Source organism: Neolamprologus multifasciatus, chromosome 11 (genome assembly GCF_963576455.1).
Source record: "Neolamprologus multifasciatus chromosome 11, fNeoMul1.2, whole genome shotgun sequence".
Taxonomy (NCBI): Eukaryota; Metazoa; Chordata; class Actinopteri; order Cichliformes; family Cichlidae; genus Neolamprologus; species Neolamprologus multifasciatus.
Window position 1 is genome coordinate 32,789,713 of NC_140449.1, and position 18,876 is coordinate 32,808,588.

The window sequence follows — 18,876 nt, forward strand, 5'->3', positions numbered from 1 at the left end:
ATTTAAGGGAAACAGATCAAAGCAACTGACAGTTAAAAAAAACGATCAAAGGAACAGCCATGACGTCAATGTGATGTCATAGTTTTAGCTTCTGTGTTACGGTAACATTCCTGCTACCATGGCAACAGTCCTCATTTTTTATTGTCTTTACATTGAAGCTGCTTATTTCTCAGTTAGTGCTTCAGTTGATGCACAAAAATATGGGTGTTGTCTTTAAAAATCACTGTATCATATATAGAAAATCACATATATTAATGTACAGATTGTATCATGCGGCGTAGTCATAAAGGATTATCGCATGTTAATATTTCGCTACAGCAATATTATACGTCAAATGTTGAAGGCTTCTATCAGCATCATGGACACAGTCCATCAGGACTTTTGACTCAGAGTGGACGTTTTGTCACCAAAACTAGAGGAATTTATTATTTGACGAAGTTGGTGTTTTAAAGGTCCGAGTCTCGTGCATGAGACGTGCATAAAATTAACTTTTTACGCGCAACCTTGGTACATTACTGGGATTCCAGGACTCCAGTTTCAGCCACAAATGCATGCAGTCTGTGGGGAAACAAGAGTCACCGCTCTTTTAAGCACATTTTGTACGTGATGTATTAGTTACAGATATATTAAAGCGAGGATCGAGCTAGAAAAAGCTGAACATTTAGCTGCGTGATGACGATTTTCCCCCTGCTTTAGATAGACTGGGGTGTTTCTTCAGTATACGCAGCCTGTGGAGATCAAGTGTGCTTTACACACATAAGGAGTTAAGCATAGGAGTATCTGTAATCGATTGTTTGTAATATGTATGCCATATGGACACACAGCCAACCTGTGGGAGCCAGAAAACACTGGGTTCATAAAGTCTTATTTCACTTTATAAATAATATTATATATAACTGGATAACAATGATTGAATATTAAAAGGAAATGGCTGAAAATTAGATGAAACACTTTTTAGTGAGTGAATAAAAGTGAAATTTCATAGATGAAATGTAATGTGTATTGTTCAGCTTTTTCAAAATCATCTTTTCTGTTGCAAAGCACTAACACTCATTTGTCTGTTGTCGTTTTTGGCATCAGAATAATAGAAAATATGGGGGAAATTTGATCATTTCAGTGTTTAGTTGCAGGTTTTTAAGGACTTGAACAGAACTGAACTGAACTGGATCACCACTCAATCTAAAACAAACAACTCTAAAATTACACAGCAATGTTTCTCTCATAAATGTCTCGTGAAAGGATTCTTTTAAATAATAAATTAATTGATTGACAATAAAAAATATAAAAAGAAAGAGGCAGGATTTCTGAGTTTTCATTTGAAGCTCCCACTATATATATATATATATATATATATATATATATATATATATATATATATATATATATATATATATACAGCTCACTCAATAATAAATATCAAGAATTAGCAGAGGTGATTATAAATAAATATCAAGAAACACTGACTTGTTGCGTTGACTTTGACATACATCACTTAAAAGTACACACAAACCATTACTTTTTAAATTTGACATTTTTATTTACAATTAAAGTTTATTTGTAAGGCAATAAATGGTAAACAATGGTAAATGGCCTGTATTTGTATAGCGCTTTATTAGTCCCTAAGGACCCCAAAGCGCTGAACACATCCAGTCATCCACCCATAAATCACAACAGTCATCCCAAATCTCTGTGTACTGTAAGGGAAGGACCCTGCAGTATTTGAGAGATAAACCCAAAAAGGGTTTAACAATCCCCTGTGAGCAAGCACTTTGGCGACGGTGGGAAGGAAAAACTCCCTTTTAATAGGAAGAAACCTCCGACAGAACCAGGCTCAGGGAGGGGCAGCCATCTGTCGCGGCTGGTTGGGTTGATGAACGTTTTGAACTGTTGTGTGTATCGCCTGATCAAGATGGTAAGAGTCTAATGAATATTGTTATACTCCAGTCAAGATTTTATAGCTAATTTAAAACAGTTTTAACCAAATCAAGATTTTGTTGTGCCTCTTTAAAGACACGCTCAATACTTTCCTCATCTTGCTATTTTAAGGAATCAGTCTGTCTGACAGATTCCTGTCCTGTCAGTCTCACTGATGCTTTCTTCTCTAAGATGTGACTGAGATTCATGAATTTCAGTCCAAATCAAGAAAAATGTAACCTTGTGAATCGATGTGAAGTTGCTCACAGGATTCATCACATGGTTTATCCACATCTGTAGAACAAGTATTGTTGAGTAAAATATCTCTGCCAATCAAAACCCGAACTCTTCATATGAGTACTGCTGAGTTTCACTCTGGCACTTCGAGCCGAAAGCTTTCTTCTGGACCCAGCTCAAAGCTTGTGAAACTTTTTTCTTGAGTCTAAACACACAGTTTCCCAAAAATCTAAAGAAAACGAGACAAATTAGAGTGAAGAAACAGGTGATAACTATAAGTGGTCCTCCTATTGACCCTATTTCAATGGCGACTTTGTTAGAATAATCAAAATCTTTTGCCGTCAAAGGGAATAAAATTCGAAGCATTCGTCTGATTTTCGAAAGGCCATGTACCGTCATGTTGAGAAAAGTTGTCACGGTTGCTTTAGTGAAGTTAATTATGGGCTTTGTGATAAGAACAGCAGCTCTGGGTATGCAAAGAAGAGCTTTTGGAACTATGGATAGACGAGATCCTTCTGAACCTCTGTGAAGTTGCTCACAGGATTCATCACATGGTGTATCCACATGTGTAGAACAAGTATTGTTGAGTAAATTATCTCTGCTGATGACAGACGTGTGCTGTTCAGCTGTGTTCTGCTGATTTTCACTCAGGCACTCCAAGCCTGTCTCAGTATTAGGTGGACAACACTCTGCCTGAGGTTGTGCCAGAGCAGATCTCACGAGCTGTCGAGCCGTTTTAAAAGCCCAAGGAATCACATGATGAGTCAAAAGCAAGAGAGGCATGCTTGCTATAAAGGTAGTTCAGTGGAGATTACAGAAACTGTCTAGTACGATCCTTCGTTTAGTTTTATAATCCTGCAAAACAGAAGTTTGTCCGACGTATTGTCGAGGTGCTGCGTGTAAGCGGGATAACTTGTATTTAAGGGAAACAGATCAAAGCAACTGACAGTTAAAAAAAACGATCAAAGGAACAGCCATGACGTCAAGGTGATGTCATAGTTTTAGCTTCTGTGTTACGGTAACATTCCTGCTACCATGGCAACAGTCTTCATTTTTTATTGTCTTTACATTGAAGCTGCTTATTTCTCAGTTAGTGCTTCAGTTGATGCACAAAAATATGGGTGTTGTCTTTAAAAATCACTGTATCATATATAGAAAATCACATATATTAATGTACAGATTGAATCATGCGGCGTAGTCATAAAGGATTATCGCATGTTAATATTTCGCTACAGCAATATTATACGTCAAATGTTGAAGGCTTCTATCAGCATCATGGACACAGTCCATCAGGACTTTTGACTCAGAGTGGACGTTTTGTCACCAAAACTAGAGGAATTTATTATTTGACGAAGTTGGTGTTTTAAAGGTCCGAGTCTCGTGCATGAGACGTGCATAAAATTAACTTTTTACGCGCAACTTGGTACATTACTGGGATTCCAGGACTCCAGTTTCAGCCACAAATGCATGCAGTCTGTGGGGAAACGAGAGTCACCGCTCTTTTAAGCACATTTTGTACGTGATGTATTAGTTCTAACAGATATATTAAAGCGAGGATCGAGAAAAAGCTGAACATTTAGCTGCGTGATGACGATTTTCCCCCTGCTTTAGATAGACTGGGGTGTTTCTTCAGTATACGCAGCCTGTTAGAGATCAAGTGTGCTTTACACACATAAGGAGTTAAGCATATGAGTATCTGTAATCGATTGTTTGTAATATGTATGCCATATGGACACACAGCCAACCTGTGGGAGCCAGAAAACACTGGGTTCATAAAGTCTTATTTCACTTTATAAATAATATTATATATAACTGGATAACAATGATTGAATATTAAAAGGAAATGGCTGAAAATTAGATGAAACACTTTTTAGTGAGTGAATAAAAGTGAAATTTCATAGATGAAATGTAATGTGTATTGTTCAGCTTTTTCAAAATCATCTTTTCTGTTGCAAAGCACTAACACTCATTTGTCTGTTGTCGTTTTTGGCATCAGAATAATAGAAAATATGGGGGAAATTTGATCATTTCAGTGTTTAGTTGCAGGTTTTGAAGGACTTGAACAGAACTGAACTGAACTGGATCACCACTCAATCTAAAACAAACAACTCTAAAATTACACAGCAATGTTTCTCTCTTAAATGTCTCGTGAAAGGATTCTTTTAAATAATTAATTAATTGATTGACAATAAAAAATATAAAAAGAAAGAGGCAGGATTTCTGAGTTTTCATTTGAAGCTCCCACTATATATATATATATATATATATATATATATATATATATATATATATATATATATATATATATATATATATATATATATATATATATATATATATACACAGCTCACTCAATAATAAATATCAAGAATTAGCAGAGGTGATTATAAATAAATATCAAGAAACACTGACTTGTTGCGTTGACTTTGACATACATCACTTAAAAGTACACACAAACCATTACTTTTTAAATTTGACATTTTTATTTACAATTAAAGTTTATTTGTAAGGCAATAAATGGTAAACAATGGTAAATGGCCTGTATTTGTATAGCGCTTTATTAGTCCCTAAGGACCCCAAAGCGCTTTACACATCCAGTCATCCACCCATAAATCACAACAGTCATCCCAAATCTCTGTGTACTGTAAGGGAAGGACCCTGCAGTATTTGAGAGATAAACCCAAAAAGGGTTTAACAATCCCCTGTGAGCAAGCACTTTGGCGACGGTGGGAAGGAAAAACTCCCTTTTAATAGGAAGAAACCTCCGACAGAACCAGGCTCAGGGAGGGGCAGCCATCTGTCGCGGCTGGTTGGGTTGATGAACGTTTTGAACTGTTGTGTGTATCGCCTGATCAAGATGGTAAGAGTCTAATGAATATTGTTATACTCCAGTCAAGATTTTATAGCCAATTTAAAACAGTTTTAACCAAATCAAGATTTTGTTGTGTCTCTTTAAAGACACGCTCAATACTTTCCTCATCTTGCTATTTTAAGGAATCAGTCTGTCTGACAGATTCCTGTCCTGTCAGTCTCACTGATGCTTTCTTCTCTAAGATGTGACTGAGATTCATGAATTTCAGTCCAAATCAAGAAAAATGTAACCTTGTGAATCGATGTGAAGTTGCTCACAGGATTCATCACATGGTTTATCCACATCTGTAGAACAAGTATTGTTGAGTAAAATATCTCTGCCAATCAAAAACCCGAACTCTTCATATGAGTACTGCTGAGTTTCACTCTGGCACTTCGAGCCGAAAGCTTTCTTCTGGACCCAGCTCAAAGCTTGTGAAACTTTTTTCTTGAGTCTAAACACACAGTTTCCCAAAAATCTAAAGAAAACGAGACAAATTAGAGTGAAGAAACAGGTGATAATTATAAGTGGTCCTCCTATTGACCCTATTTCAATGGCGACTTTGTTAGAATAATCAAAATCTTCTTCCGTCAAAGGGAATAAAATTCGAAGCATTCGTCTGATTTTCGAAAGGCCATGTACCGTCATGTTGAGAAAAGTTGTCACGGTTGCTTTAGTGAAGTTAATTATGGGCTTTGTGATAAGAACAGCAGCTCTGGGTATGCAAAGAAGAGCTTTTGGAACTATGGATAGACGAGATCCTTCTGAACCTCTGTGAAGTTGCTCACAGGATTCATCACATGGTGTATCCACATGTGTAGAACAAGTATTGTTGAGTAAATTATCTCTGCTGATGACAGACGTGTGCTGTTCAGCTGTGTTCTGCTGATTTTCACTCAGGCACTCCAAGCCTGTCTCAGTATTAGGTGGACAACACTCTGCCTGAGGTTGTGCCAGAGCAGAATTCACGAGCTGTCGAGCCGTTTTAAAAGCCCAAGGAATCACATGAGTCAAAAGCAAGAGAGGCATGCTTGCTATAAAGGTAGTTCAGTGGAGATTACAGAAACTGTCTAGTACGATCCTTCGTTTAGTTTTACTAATCCTGCAAAAAAGAAGTTTGTCCGACGTATTGTCAAGGTGCTGCGTGTAAGCGGGATAACTTGTATTTAAGGGAAACAGATCAAAGCAACTGACAGTTAAAAAAAACGATCAAAGGAACAGCCATGACGTCAAGGTGATGTCATAGTTTTAGCTTCTGTGTTACGGTAACATTCCTGCTACCATGGCAACAGTCTTCATTTTTTATTGTCTTTACATTGAAGCTGCTTATTTCTCAGTTAGTGCTTCAGTTGATGCACAAAAATATGGGTGTTGTCTTTAAAAATCACTGTATCATATATAGAAAATCACATATATTAATGTACAGATTGTATCATGCGGCGTAGTCATAAAGGATTATCGCATGTTAATATTTCGCTACAGCAATATTATACGCCAAATGTTGAAGGCTTCTATCAGCATCATGGACACAGTCCATCAGGACTTTTGACTCAGAGTGGACGTTTTGTCACCAAAACTAGAGGAATTTATTATTTGACGAAGTTGGTGTTTTAAAGGTCCGAGTCTCGTGCATGAGACGTGCATAAAATTAACTTTTTACGCGCAACCTGGTACATTACTGGGATTCCAGGACTCCAGTTTCAGCCACAAATGCATGCAGTCTGTGGGGAAACAAGAGTCACCGCTCTTTTAAGCACATTTTGTAAGTGATGTATTAGCAGATATATTAAAGCGAGGATCGAGAAAAAGCTGAACATTTAGCTGCGTGATGACGATTTCCCCCTGCTTTAGATAGACTGGGGTGTTTCTTCAGTATACGCAGCCTGTTAGAGATCAAGTGTGCTTTACACACATAAGGAGTTAAGCATATGAGTATCTGTAATCGATTGTTTGTAATATGTATGCCATATGGACACACAGCCAACCTGTGGGAGCCAGAAAACACTGGGTTCATAAAGTCTTATTTCACTTTATAAATAATATTATATATAACTGGATAACAATGATTGAATATTAAAAGGAAATGGCTGAAAATTAGATGAAACACTTTTTAGTGAGTGAATAAAAGTGAAATTTCATAGATGAAATGTAATGTGTATTGTTCAGCTTTTTCAAAATCATCTTTTCTGTTGCAAAGCACTAACACTCATTTGTCTGTTGTCGTTTTTGGCATCAGAATAATAGAAAATATGGGGGAAATTTGATCATTTCAGTGTTTAGTTGCAGGTTTTGAAGGACTTGAACAGAACTGAACTGAACTGGATCACCACTCAATCTAAAACAAACAACTCTAAAATTACACAGCAATGTTTCTCTCTTAAATGTCTCGTGAAAGGATTCTTTTAAATAATTAATTGATTGATTGACAATAAAAAATATAAAAAGAAAGAGGCAGGATTTCTGAGTTTTCATTTGAAGCTCCCTATATATATATATATATATATATATATATATATATATATATATATATACAGCTCACTCAATAATAAATATCAAGAATTAGCAGAGGTGATTATAAATAAATATCAAGAAACACTGACTTGTTGCGCTGACTTTGACATACATCACTTAAAAGTACACACAAACCATTACTTTTTAAATTTGACATTTTTATTTACAATTAAAGTTTATTTGTAAGGCAATAAATGGTAAAAAATGGTAAATGGCCTGTATTTGTATAGCGCTTTATTAGTCCCTAAGGACCCCAAAGCGCTGAACACATCCAGTCATCCACCCATAAATCACAACAGTCATCCCAAATCTCTGTGTACTGTAAGGGAAGGACCCTGCAGTATTTGAGAGATAAACCCAAAAAGGGTTTAACAATCCCCTGTGAGCAAGCACTTTGGCGACGGTGGGAAGGAAAAACTCCCTTTTAATAGGAAGAAACCTCCGACAGAACCAGGCTCAGGGAGGGGCAGCCATCTGTCGCGGCTGGTTGGGTTGATGTACGTTTTGAACTGTTGTGTGTATCGCCTGATCAAGATGGTAAGAGTCTAATGAATATTGTTATACTCCAGTCAAGATTTTATAGCTAATTTAAAACAGTTTTAACCAAATCAAGATTTTGTTGTGTCTCTTTAAAGACACGCTCAATACTTTCCTCATCTTGCTATTTTAAGTGTCTGTGAAGGTTCTCAGTCATCCAGGTCATCGTGGTCAAAGGAGCTTGCAAAGAAAAGCGTCTGGACTTCTTTAAGTTGCTTGAAGACGTTTCACCTCTCATCCGAGAAGCTTCTTCAGTTCTAAGGTCAAATGACGTGTGCAGTCTACGCTGTCTAGACTCTACTGACTCCTTTAAAAAGCAGCTGAAGACATTTTTATACAAACGGGCTTTTGATTAATTTTAACTTGTATGTCTGATCTTACTGTAAAGCGCTTTGTGATTTTTATCTGTGAAATGTGCTATATAAATAAATTTTACTTACTTTTTCCTCATCTTGCTATTTTAAGGAATCAGTCTGTCTGACAGATTCCTGTCCTGTCAGTCTCACTGATGCTTTCTTCTCTAAGATGTGACTGAGATTCATGAATTTCAGTCACATCTCAGAGAAAAATGTAACCTTGTGAATCGATGTAAAATTGCTCACAGGATTCATCACATGGTTTATCCACATATGTAGAAGAAGTATTGTTGAGTAAAATATCTCTGCCAATCAAAAACATGAACTCTTCATATGAGTACTGCTGAGTTTCACTCTGGCACTTCGAGCCTGAAGTTTTCTTCTGGACCCAGCTCAAAGCTTGTGAAACTTTTTTCTTGAGTCTAAACAGACAGTTTCCCAAAAATCTAAAGAAAATGAGACAAATTACAGTGAAGAAACAGGTGATAACTATAAGTGGTCCTCCTATTGGCCCTATCTCGATGGCGACTTTGTTAGAATAATCAAAATCTTTTGCCGTCAAAGGGAATAAAATTCGAAGCATTCGTCTGATTTTCGAAAGGCCATCTACCGTCATGTTGAGAAAAGTTGTCACGGTTGCTTTAGTGAAGTTAATCATGGGCTTTGTGATAAGAACAGCAGCTCTGGGTATGCAAAGAAGAGCTTTTGGAACTATGGATAGACGAGATCCTTCTGAACCTCTGTGAAGTTGCTCACAGGATTCATCACATGGTGTATCCACATGTGTAGAACAAGTATTGTTGAGTAAATTATCTCTGCTGATGACAGACGTGTGCTGTTCAGCTGTGTTCTGCTGATTTTCACTCAGGCACTCCAAGCCTGTCTCAGTATTAGGTGGACAACACTCTGCCTGAGGTTGTGCCAGAGCAGAATTCACGAGCTGTCGAGCCGTTTTAAAAGCCCAAGGAATCACATGATGAGTCAAAAGCAAGAGAGGCATGCTTGCTATAAAGGTAGTTCAGTGGAGATTACAGAAACTGTCTAGTACGATCCTTCGTTTAGTTTTATAATCCTGCAAAACAGAAGTTTGTCCGACGTATTGTCGAGGTGCTGCGTGTAAGCGGGATAACTTGTATTTAAGGGAAACAGATCAAAGCAACTGACAGTTAAAAAAAACGATCAAAGGAACAGCCATGACGTCAAGGTGATGTCATAGTTTTAGCTTCTGTGTTACGGTAACATTCCTGCTACCATGGCAACAGTCTTCATTTTTTATTGTCTTTACATTGAAGCTGCTTATTTCTCAGTTAGTGCTTCAGTTGATGCACAAAAATATGGGTGTTGTCTTTAAAAATCACTGTATCATATATAGAAAATCACATATATTAATGTACAGATTGAATCATGCGGCGTAGTCATAAAGGATTATCGCATGTTAATATTTCGCTACAGCAATATTATACGTCAAATGTTGAAGGCTTCTATCAGCATCATGGACACAGTCCATCAGGACTTTTGACTCAGAGTGGACGTTTTGTCACCAAAACTAGAGGAATTTATTATTTGACGAAGTTGGTGTTTTAAAGGTCCGAGTCTCGTGCATGAGACGTGCATAAAATTAACTTTTTACGCGCAACTTGGTACATTACTGAGATTCCAGGACTCCAGTTTCAGCCACAAATGCATGCAGTCTGTGGGGAAACGAGAGTCACCGCTCTTTTAAGCACATTTTGTACGTGATGTATTAGTTCTAACAGATATATTAAAGCGAGGATCGAGAAAAAGCTGAACATTTAGCTGCGTGATGACGATTTCCCCCTGCTTTAGATAGACTGGGGTGTTTCTTCAGTATACGCAGCCTGTTAGAGATCAAGTGTGCTTTACACACATAAGGAGTTAAGCATATGAGTATCTGTAATCGATTGTTTGTAATATGTATGCCATATGGACACACAGCCAACCTGTGGGAGCCAGAAAACACTGGGTTCATAAAGTCTTATTTCACTTTATAAATAATATTATATATAACTGGATAACAATGATTGAATATTAAAAGGAAATGGCTGAAAATTAGATGAAACACTTTTTAGTGAGTGAATAAAAGTGAAATTTCATAGATGAAATGTAATGTGTATTGTTCAGCTTTTTCAAAATCATCTTTTCTGTTGCAAAGCACTAACACTCATTTGTCTGTTGTCGTTTTTGGCATCAGAATAATAGAAAATATGGGGGAAATTTGATCATTTCAGTGTTTAGTTGCAGGTTTTGAAGGACTTGAACAGAACTGAACTGAACTGGATCACCACTCAATCTAAAACAAACAACTCTAAAATTACACAGCAATGTTTCTCTCTTAAATGTCTCGTGAAAGGATTCTTTTAAATAATTAATTAATTGATTGACAATAAAAAATATAAAAAGAAAGAGGCAGGATTTCTGAGTTTTCATTTGAAGCTCCCACTATATATATATATATATATATATATATATATATATATATATATATATATATATATATATATATACAGCTCACTCAATAATAAATATCAAGAATTAGCAGAGGTGATTATAAATAAATATCAAGAAACACTGACTTGTTGCGTTGACTTTGACATACATCACTTAAAAGTACACACAAACCATTACTTTTTAAATTTGACATTTTTATTTACAATTAAAGTTTATTTGTAAGGCAATAAATGGTAAACAATGGTAAATGGCCTGTATTTGTATAGCGCTTTATTAGTCCCTAAGGACCCCAAAGCGCTGAACACATCCAGTCATCCACCCATAAATCACAACAGTCATCCCAAATCTCTGTGTACTGTAAGGGAAGGACCCTGCAGTATTTGAGAGATAAACCCAAAAAGGGTTTAACAATCCCCTGTGAGCAAGCACTTTGGCGACGGTGGGAAGGAAAAACTCCCTTTTAATAGGAAGAAACCTCCGACAGAACCAGGCTCAGGGAGGGGCAGCCATCTGTCGCGGCTGGTTGGGTTGATGTACGTTTGGAACTGTTGTGTGTATCGCCTGATCAAGATGGTAAGAGTCTAATGAATATTGTTATACTCCAGTCAAGATTTTATAGCTAATTTAAAACAGTTTTAACCAAATCAAGATTTTGTTGTGTCTCTTTAAAGACACGCTCAATACTTTCCTCATCTTGCTGTTTTAAGTGTCTGTGAAGGTTCTCAGTCATCCAGGTCATCGTGGTCAAAGGAGCTTGCAAAGAAAAGCGTCTGGACTTCTTTAAGTTGCTTGAAGATGTTTCACCTCTCATCCGAGAAGCTTCTTCAGTTCTAAGGTCAAATGACGTGTGCAGTCTACGCTGTCTAGACTCTACTGACTCCTTTAAAAAGCAGCTGAAGACATTTTTATACAAACGGGCTTTTGATTAATTTTAACTTGTATGTCTGATCTTACTGTAAAGCGCTTTGTGATTTTTATCTGTGAAATGTGCTATATAAATAAATTTTACTTACTTTTTCCTCATCTTGCTATTTTAAGGAATCAGTCTGTCTGACAGATTCCTGTCCTGTCAGTCTCACTGATGCTTTCTTCTCTAAGATGTGACTGAGATTCATGAATTTCAGTCACATCTCAGAGAAAAATGTAACCTTGTGAATCGATGTGAAGTTGCTCACAGGATTCATCACATGGTTTATCCACATATGTAGAAGAAGTATTGTTGAGTAAAATATCTCTGCCAATCAAAAACATGAACTCTTCATATGAGTACTGCTGAGTTTCACGCCGGCACTTCGAGCCGAAAGCTTTCTTCTGGACCCAGCTCAAAGCTTGTGTAACTTTTTTCTTGAGTCTAAACAGACAGTTTCCCAAAAATCTAAAGAAAATGAGACAAATTACAGTGAAGAAACAGGTGATAACTATAAGTGGTCCTCCTATTGGCCCTATTTCAATGGCGACTTTGGTAGAATAATCAAAATCTTTTGCCGTCAAAGGGAATAAAATTCGAAGCATTTGTCTGATTTTCGAAAGGCCATCTACCGTCATGTTGAGAAAAGTTGTCACGGTTGCTTTAGTGAAGTTAATTATGGGCTTTGTGATAAGAACAGCAGCTCTGGGTATGCAAAGAAGAGCTTTTGGAACTATGGATAGACGAGATCCTTCTGAACCTCTGTGAAGTTGCTCACAGGATTCATCACATGGTGTATCCACATGTGTAGAACAAGTATTGTTGAGTAAATTATCTCTGCTGATGACAGACGTGTGCTGTTCAGCTGTGTTCTGCTGATTTTCACTCAGGCACTCCAAGCCTGTCTCAGTATTAGGTGGACAACACTCTGCCTGAGGTTGTGCCAGAGCAGAATTCACGAGCTGTCGAGCCGTTTTAAAAGCCCAAGGAATCACATGAGTCAAAAGCAAGAGAGGCATGCTTGCTATAAAGGTAGTTCAGTGGAGATTACAGAAACTGTCTAGTACGATCCTTCGTTTAGTTTTATAATCCTGCAAAACAGAAGTTTGTCCGACGTATTGTCAAGGTGCTGCGTGTAAGCGGGATAACTTGTATTTAAGGGAAACAGATCAAAGCAACTGACAGTTAAAAAAAACGATCAAAGGAACAGCCATGACGTCAAGGTGATGTCATAGTTTTAGCTTCTGTGTTACGGTAACATTCCTGCTACCATGGCAACAGTCTTCATTTTTTATTGTCTTTACATTGAAGCTGCTTATTTCTCAGTTAGTGCTTCAGTTGATGCACAAAAATATGGGTGTTGTCTTTAAAAATCACTGTATCATATATAGAAAATCACATATATTAATGTACAGATTGAATCATGCGGCGTAGTCATAAAGGATTATCGCATGTTAATATTTCGCTACAGCAATATTATACGTCAAATGTTGAAGGCTTCTATCAGCATCATGGACACAGTCCATCAGGACTTTTGACTCAGAGTGGACGTTTTGTCACCAAAACTAGAGGAATTTATTATTTGACGAAGTTGGTGTTTTAAAGGTCCGAGTCTCGTGCATGAGACGTGCATAAAATTAACTTTTTACGCGCAACTTGGCACATTCCTGAGATTCCAGGACTCCAGTTTCAGCCACAAATGCATGCAGTCTGTGGGGAAACAAGAGTCACCGCTTTTTTAAGCACATTTTGTACGTGATGTATTAGTTCTAACAGATATATTAAAGCGAGGATCGAGAAAAAGCTGAACATTTAGCTGCGTGATGACGATTTCCCCCTGCTTTAGATAGACTGGGGTGTTTCTTCAGTATACGCAGCCTGTTAGAGATCAAGTGTGCTTTACACACATAAGGAGTTAAGCATATGAGTATCTGTAATCGATTGTTTGTAATATGTATGCCATATGGACACACAGCCAACCTGTGGGAGCCAGAAAACACTGGGTTCATAAAGTCTTATTTCACTTTATAAATAATATTATATATAACTGGATAACAATGATTGAATATTAAAAGGAAATGGCTGAAAATTAGATGAAACACTTTTTAGTGAGTGAATAAAAGTGAAATTTCATAGATGAAATGTAATGTGTATTGTTCAGCTTTTTCAAAATCATCTTTTCTGTTGCAAAGCACTAACACTCATTTGTCTGTTGTCGTTTTTGGCATCAGAATAATAGAAAATATGGGGGAAATTTGATCATTTCAGTGTTTAGTTGCAGGTTTTGAAGGACTTGAACAGAACTGAACTGAACTGGATCACCACTCAATCTAAAACAAACAACTCTAAAATTACACAGCAATGTTTCTCTCTTAAATGTCTCGTGAAAGGATTCTTTTAAATAATAAATTAATTGATTGACAATAAAAAATATAAAAAGAAAGAGGCAGGATTTCTGAGTTTTCATTTGAAGCTCCCACTATATATATATATATATATATATATATATATATATATATATATATATATATATATATATATATATATATATACACAGCTCACTCAATAATAAATATCAAGAATTAGCAGAGGTGATTATAAATAAATATCAAGAAACACTGACTTGTTGCGTTGACTTTGACATACATCACTTAAAAGTACACACAAACCATTACTTTTTAAATTTGACATTTTTATTTACAATTAAAGTTTATTTGTAAGGCAATAAATGGTAAACAATGGTAAATGGCCTGTATTTGTATAGCGCTTTATTAGTCCCTAAGGACCCCAAAGCGCTTTACACATCCAGTCATCCACCCATAAATCACAACAGTCATCCCAAATCTCTGTGTACTGTAAGGGAAGGACCCTGCAGTATTTGAGAGATAAACCCAAAAAGGGTTTAACAATCCCCTGTGAGCAAGCACTTTGGCGACGGTGGGAAGGAAAAACTCCCTTTTAATAGGAAGAAACCTCCGACAGAACCAGGCTCAGGGAGGGGCAGCCATCTGTCGCGGCTGGTTGGGTTGATGAACGTTTTGAACTGTTGTGTGTATCGCCTGATCAAGATGGTAAGAGTCTAATGAATATTGTTATACTCCAGTCAAGATTTTATAGCCAATTTAAAACAGTTTTAACCAAATCAAGATTTTGTTGTGCCTCTTTAAAGACACGCTCAATACTTTCCTCATCTTGCTATTTTAAGGAATCAGTCTGTCTGACAGATTCCTGTCCTGTCAGTCTCACTGATGCTTTCTTCTCTAAGATGTGACTGAGATTCATGAATTTCAGTCCAAATCAAGAAAAATGTAACCTTGTGAATCGATGTGAAGTTGCTCACAGGATTCATCACATGGTTTATCCACATCTGTAGAACAAGTATTGTTGAGTAAAATATCTCTGCCAATCAAAAACCCGAACTCTTCATATGAGTACTGCTGAGTTTCACTCTGGCACTTCGAGCCGAAAGCTTTCTTCTGGACCCAGCTCAAAGCTTGTGAAACTTTTTTCTTGAGTCTAAACACACAGTTTCCCAAAAATCTAAAGAAAACGAGACAAATTAGAGTGAAGAAACAGGTGATAATTATAAGTGGTCCTCCTATTGGCCCTATTTCAATGGCGACTTTGTTAGAATAATCAAAATCTTCTTCCGTCAAAGGGAATAAAATTCGAAGCATTCGTCTGATTTTCGAAAGGCCATGTACCGTCATGTTGAGAAAAGTTGTCACGGTTGCTTTAGTGAAGTTAATTATGGGCTTTGTGATAAGAACAGCAGCTCTGGGTATGCAAAGAAGAGCTTTTGGAACTATGGATAGACGAGATCCTTCTGAACCTCTGTGAAGTTGCTCACAGGATTCATCACATGGTGTATCCACATGTGTAGAACAAGTATTGTTGAGTAAATTATCTCTGCTGATGACAGACGTGTGCTGTTCAGCTGTGTTCTGCTGATTTTCACTCAGGCACTCCAAGCCTGTCTCAGTATTAGGTGGACAACACTCTGCCTGAGGTTGTGCCAGAGCAGATTTCACGAGCTGTCGAGCCGTTTTAAAAGCCCAAGGAATCACATGAGTCAAAAGCAAGAGAGGCATGCTTGCTATAAAGGTAGTTCAGTGGAGATTACAGAAACTGTCTAGTACGATCCTTCGTTTAGTTTTACAATCCTGCAAAACAGAAGTTTGTCCGACGTATTGTCGAGGTGCTGCGTGTAAGCGGGATAACTTGTATTTAAGGGAAACAGATCAAAGCAACTGACAGTTAAAAAAAACGATCAAAGGAACAGCCATGACGTCAATGTGATGTCATAGTTTTAGCTTCTGTGTTACGGTAACATTCCTGCTACCATGGCAACAGTCCTCATTTTTTATTGTCTTTACATTGAAGCTGCTTATTTCTCAGTTAGTGCTTCAGTTGATGCACAAAAATATGGGTGTTGTCTTTAAAAATCACTGTATCATATATAGAAAATCACATATATTAATGTACAGATTGTATCATGCGGCGTAGTCATAAAGGATTATCGCATGTTAATATTTCGCTACAGCAATATTATACGTCAAATGTTGAAGGCTTCTATCAGCATCATGGACACAGTCCATCAGGACTTTTGACTCAGAGTGGACGTTTTGTCACCAAAACTAGAGGAATTTATTATTTGACGAAGTTGGTGTTTTAAAGGTCCGAGTCTCGTGCATGAGACGTGCATAAAATTAACTTTTTACGCGCAACCTGGTACATTACTGGGATTCCAGGACTCCAGTTTCAGCCACAAATGCATGCAGTCTGTGGGGAAACAAGAGTCACCGCTCTTTTAAGCACATTTTGTACGTGATGTATTAGTTCTAACAGATATATTAAAGCGAGGATCGAGAAAAAGCTGAACATTTAGCTGCGTGATGACGATTTTCCCCCTGCTTTAGATAGACTGGGGTGTTTCTTCAGTATACGCAGCCTGTTAGAGATCAAGTGTGCTTTACACACATAAGGAGTTAAGCATAGGAGTATCTGTAATCGATTGTTTGTAATATGTATGCCATATGGACACACAGCCAACCTGTGGGAGCCAGAAAACACTGGGTTCATAAAGTCTTATTTCACTTTATAAATAATATTATATATAACTGGATAACAATGATTGAATATTAAAAGGAAATGGCTGAAAATTAGATGAAACACTTTTTAGTGAGTGAATAAAAGTTAAATTTCATAGATGAAATGTAATGTGTATTGTTCAGCTTTTTCAAAATCATCTTTTCTGTTGCAAAGCACTGACACTCATTTGTCTGTTGTCGTTTTTGGCATCAGAATAATAGAAAATATGGGGGAAATTTGATCATTTCAGTGTTTAGTTGCAGGTTTTGAAGGACTTGAACAGAACTGAACTGAACTGGATCACCACTCAATCTAAAACAAACAACTCTAAAATTACACAGCAATGTTTCTCTCTTAAATGTCTCGTGAAAGGATTCTTTTAAATAATTAATTAATTGATTGACAATAAAAAATATAAAAAGAAAGAGGCAGGATTTCTGAGTTTTCATTTGAAGCTCCCAATATATATATATATATATATATATATATATATATATATATATATATATATATATATATATATATATATATATATATATATATATACACAGCTCACTCAATAATAAATATCAAGAATTAGCAGAGGTGATTATAAATAAATATCAAGAAACACTGACTTGTTGCGTTGACTTTGACATACATCACTTAAAAGTACACACAAACCATTACTTTTTAAATTTGACATTTTTATTTACAATTAAAGTTTATTTGTAAGGCAATAAATGGTAAACAATGGTAAATGGCCTGTATTTGTATAGCGCTTTATTAGTCCCTAAGGACCCCAAAGCGCTTAACACATCCAGTCATCCACCCATAAATCACAACAGTCATCCCAAATCTCTGTGTACTGTAAGGGAAGGACCCTGCAGTATTTGAGAGATAAACCCAAAAAGGGTTTAACAATCCCCTGTGAGCAAGCACTTTGGCGACGGTGGGAAGGAAAAACTCCCTTTTAATAGGAAGAAACCTCCGACAGAACCAGGCTCAGGGAGGGGCAGCCATCTGTCGCGGCTGGTTGGGTTGATGAACGTTTTGAACTGTTGTGTGTATTGCCTGATCAAGATGGTAAGAGTCTAATGAATATTGTTATACTCCAGTCAAGATTTTATAGCCAATTTAAAACAGTTTTAACCAAATCAAGATTTTGTTGTGTCTCTTTAAAGACACGCTCAATACTTTCCTCATCTTGCTATTTTAAGGAATCAGTCTGTCTGACAGATTCCTGTCCTGTCAGTCTCACTGATGGTTTCTTCTCTAAGATGTGACTGAGATTCATGAATTTCAGTCCAAATCAAGAAAAATGTAACCTTGTGAATCGATGTGAAGTTGCTCACAGGATTCATCACATGGTTTATCCACATCTGTAGAACAAGTATTGTTGAGTAAAATATCTCTGCCAATCAAAAACCCGAACTCTTCATATGAGTACTGCTGAGTTTCACTCTGGCACTTCGAGCCGAAAGCTTTCTTCTGGACCCAGCTCAAAGCTTGTGAAACTTTTTTCTTGAGTCTAAACACACAGTTTCCCAAAAATCTAAAGAAAACGAGACAAATTAGAGTGAAGAAACAGGTGATAACTATAAGTAGTACTCCTATTGACCCTATTTCAATGGCGACTTTGTTAGAATAATCAAAATCTTCTTCCGTCAAAGGGAATAAAATTCGAAGCATTCGTCTGATTTTCGAAAGGCCATGTACCGTCATGTTGAGAAAAGTTGTCACGGTTGCTTTAGTGAAGTTAATTATGGGCTTTGTGATAAGAACAGCAGCTCTGGGTATGCAAAGAAGAGCTTTTGGAACTATGGATAGACGAGATCCTTCTGAACCTCTGTGAAGTTGCTCACAGGATTCATCACATGGTGTATCCACATGTGTAGAACAAGTATTGTTGAGTAAATTATCTCTGCTGATGACAGACGTGTGCTGTTCAGCTGTGTTTTGCTGATTTTCACTCAGGCACTCCAAGCCTGTCTCAGTATTAGGTGGACAACACTCTGCCTGAG

General features: G+C 37.0%; 2 long non-coding RNA genes across 2 annotated transcripts; both read right to left on the minus strand.

Moving 5' to 3' along the window:
* Nucleotides 1-7,654: 7,654 nt before the first annotated feature.
* Nucleotides 7,655-10,870, minus strand: LOC146509051 (uncharacterized). Its single transcript, XR_014877044.1, has 2 exons — nucleotides 8,491-10,870; nucleotides 7,655-8,370 (listed from the first exon to the last, which is right to left on the minus strand). It is a non-coding gene; the product is annotated as an uncharacterized LOC146509051 (long non-coding RNA).
* A 565-nt stretch (nucleotides 10,871-11,435) lies between these two features.
* LOC146509052 (uncharacterized) lies at nucleotides 11,436-14,228 on the minus strand. The gene is made up of 2 exons (XR_014876685.1): nucleotides 11,889-14,228; nucleotides 11,436-11,768 (listed from the first exon to the last, which is right to left on the minus strand). It is a non-coding gene; the product is annotated as an uncharacterized LOC146509052 (long non-coding RNA).
* Between the last annotated feature and the right edge of the window lie 4,648 nt (nucleotides 14,229-18,876).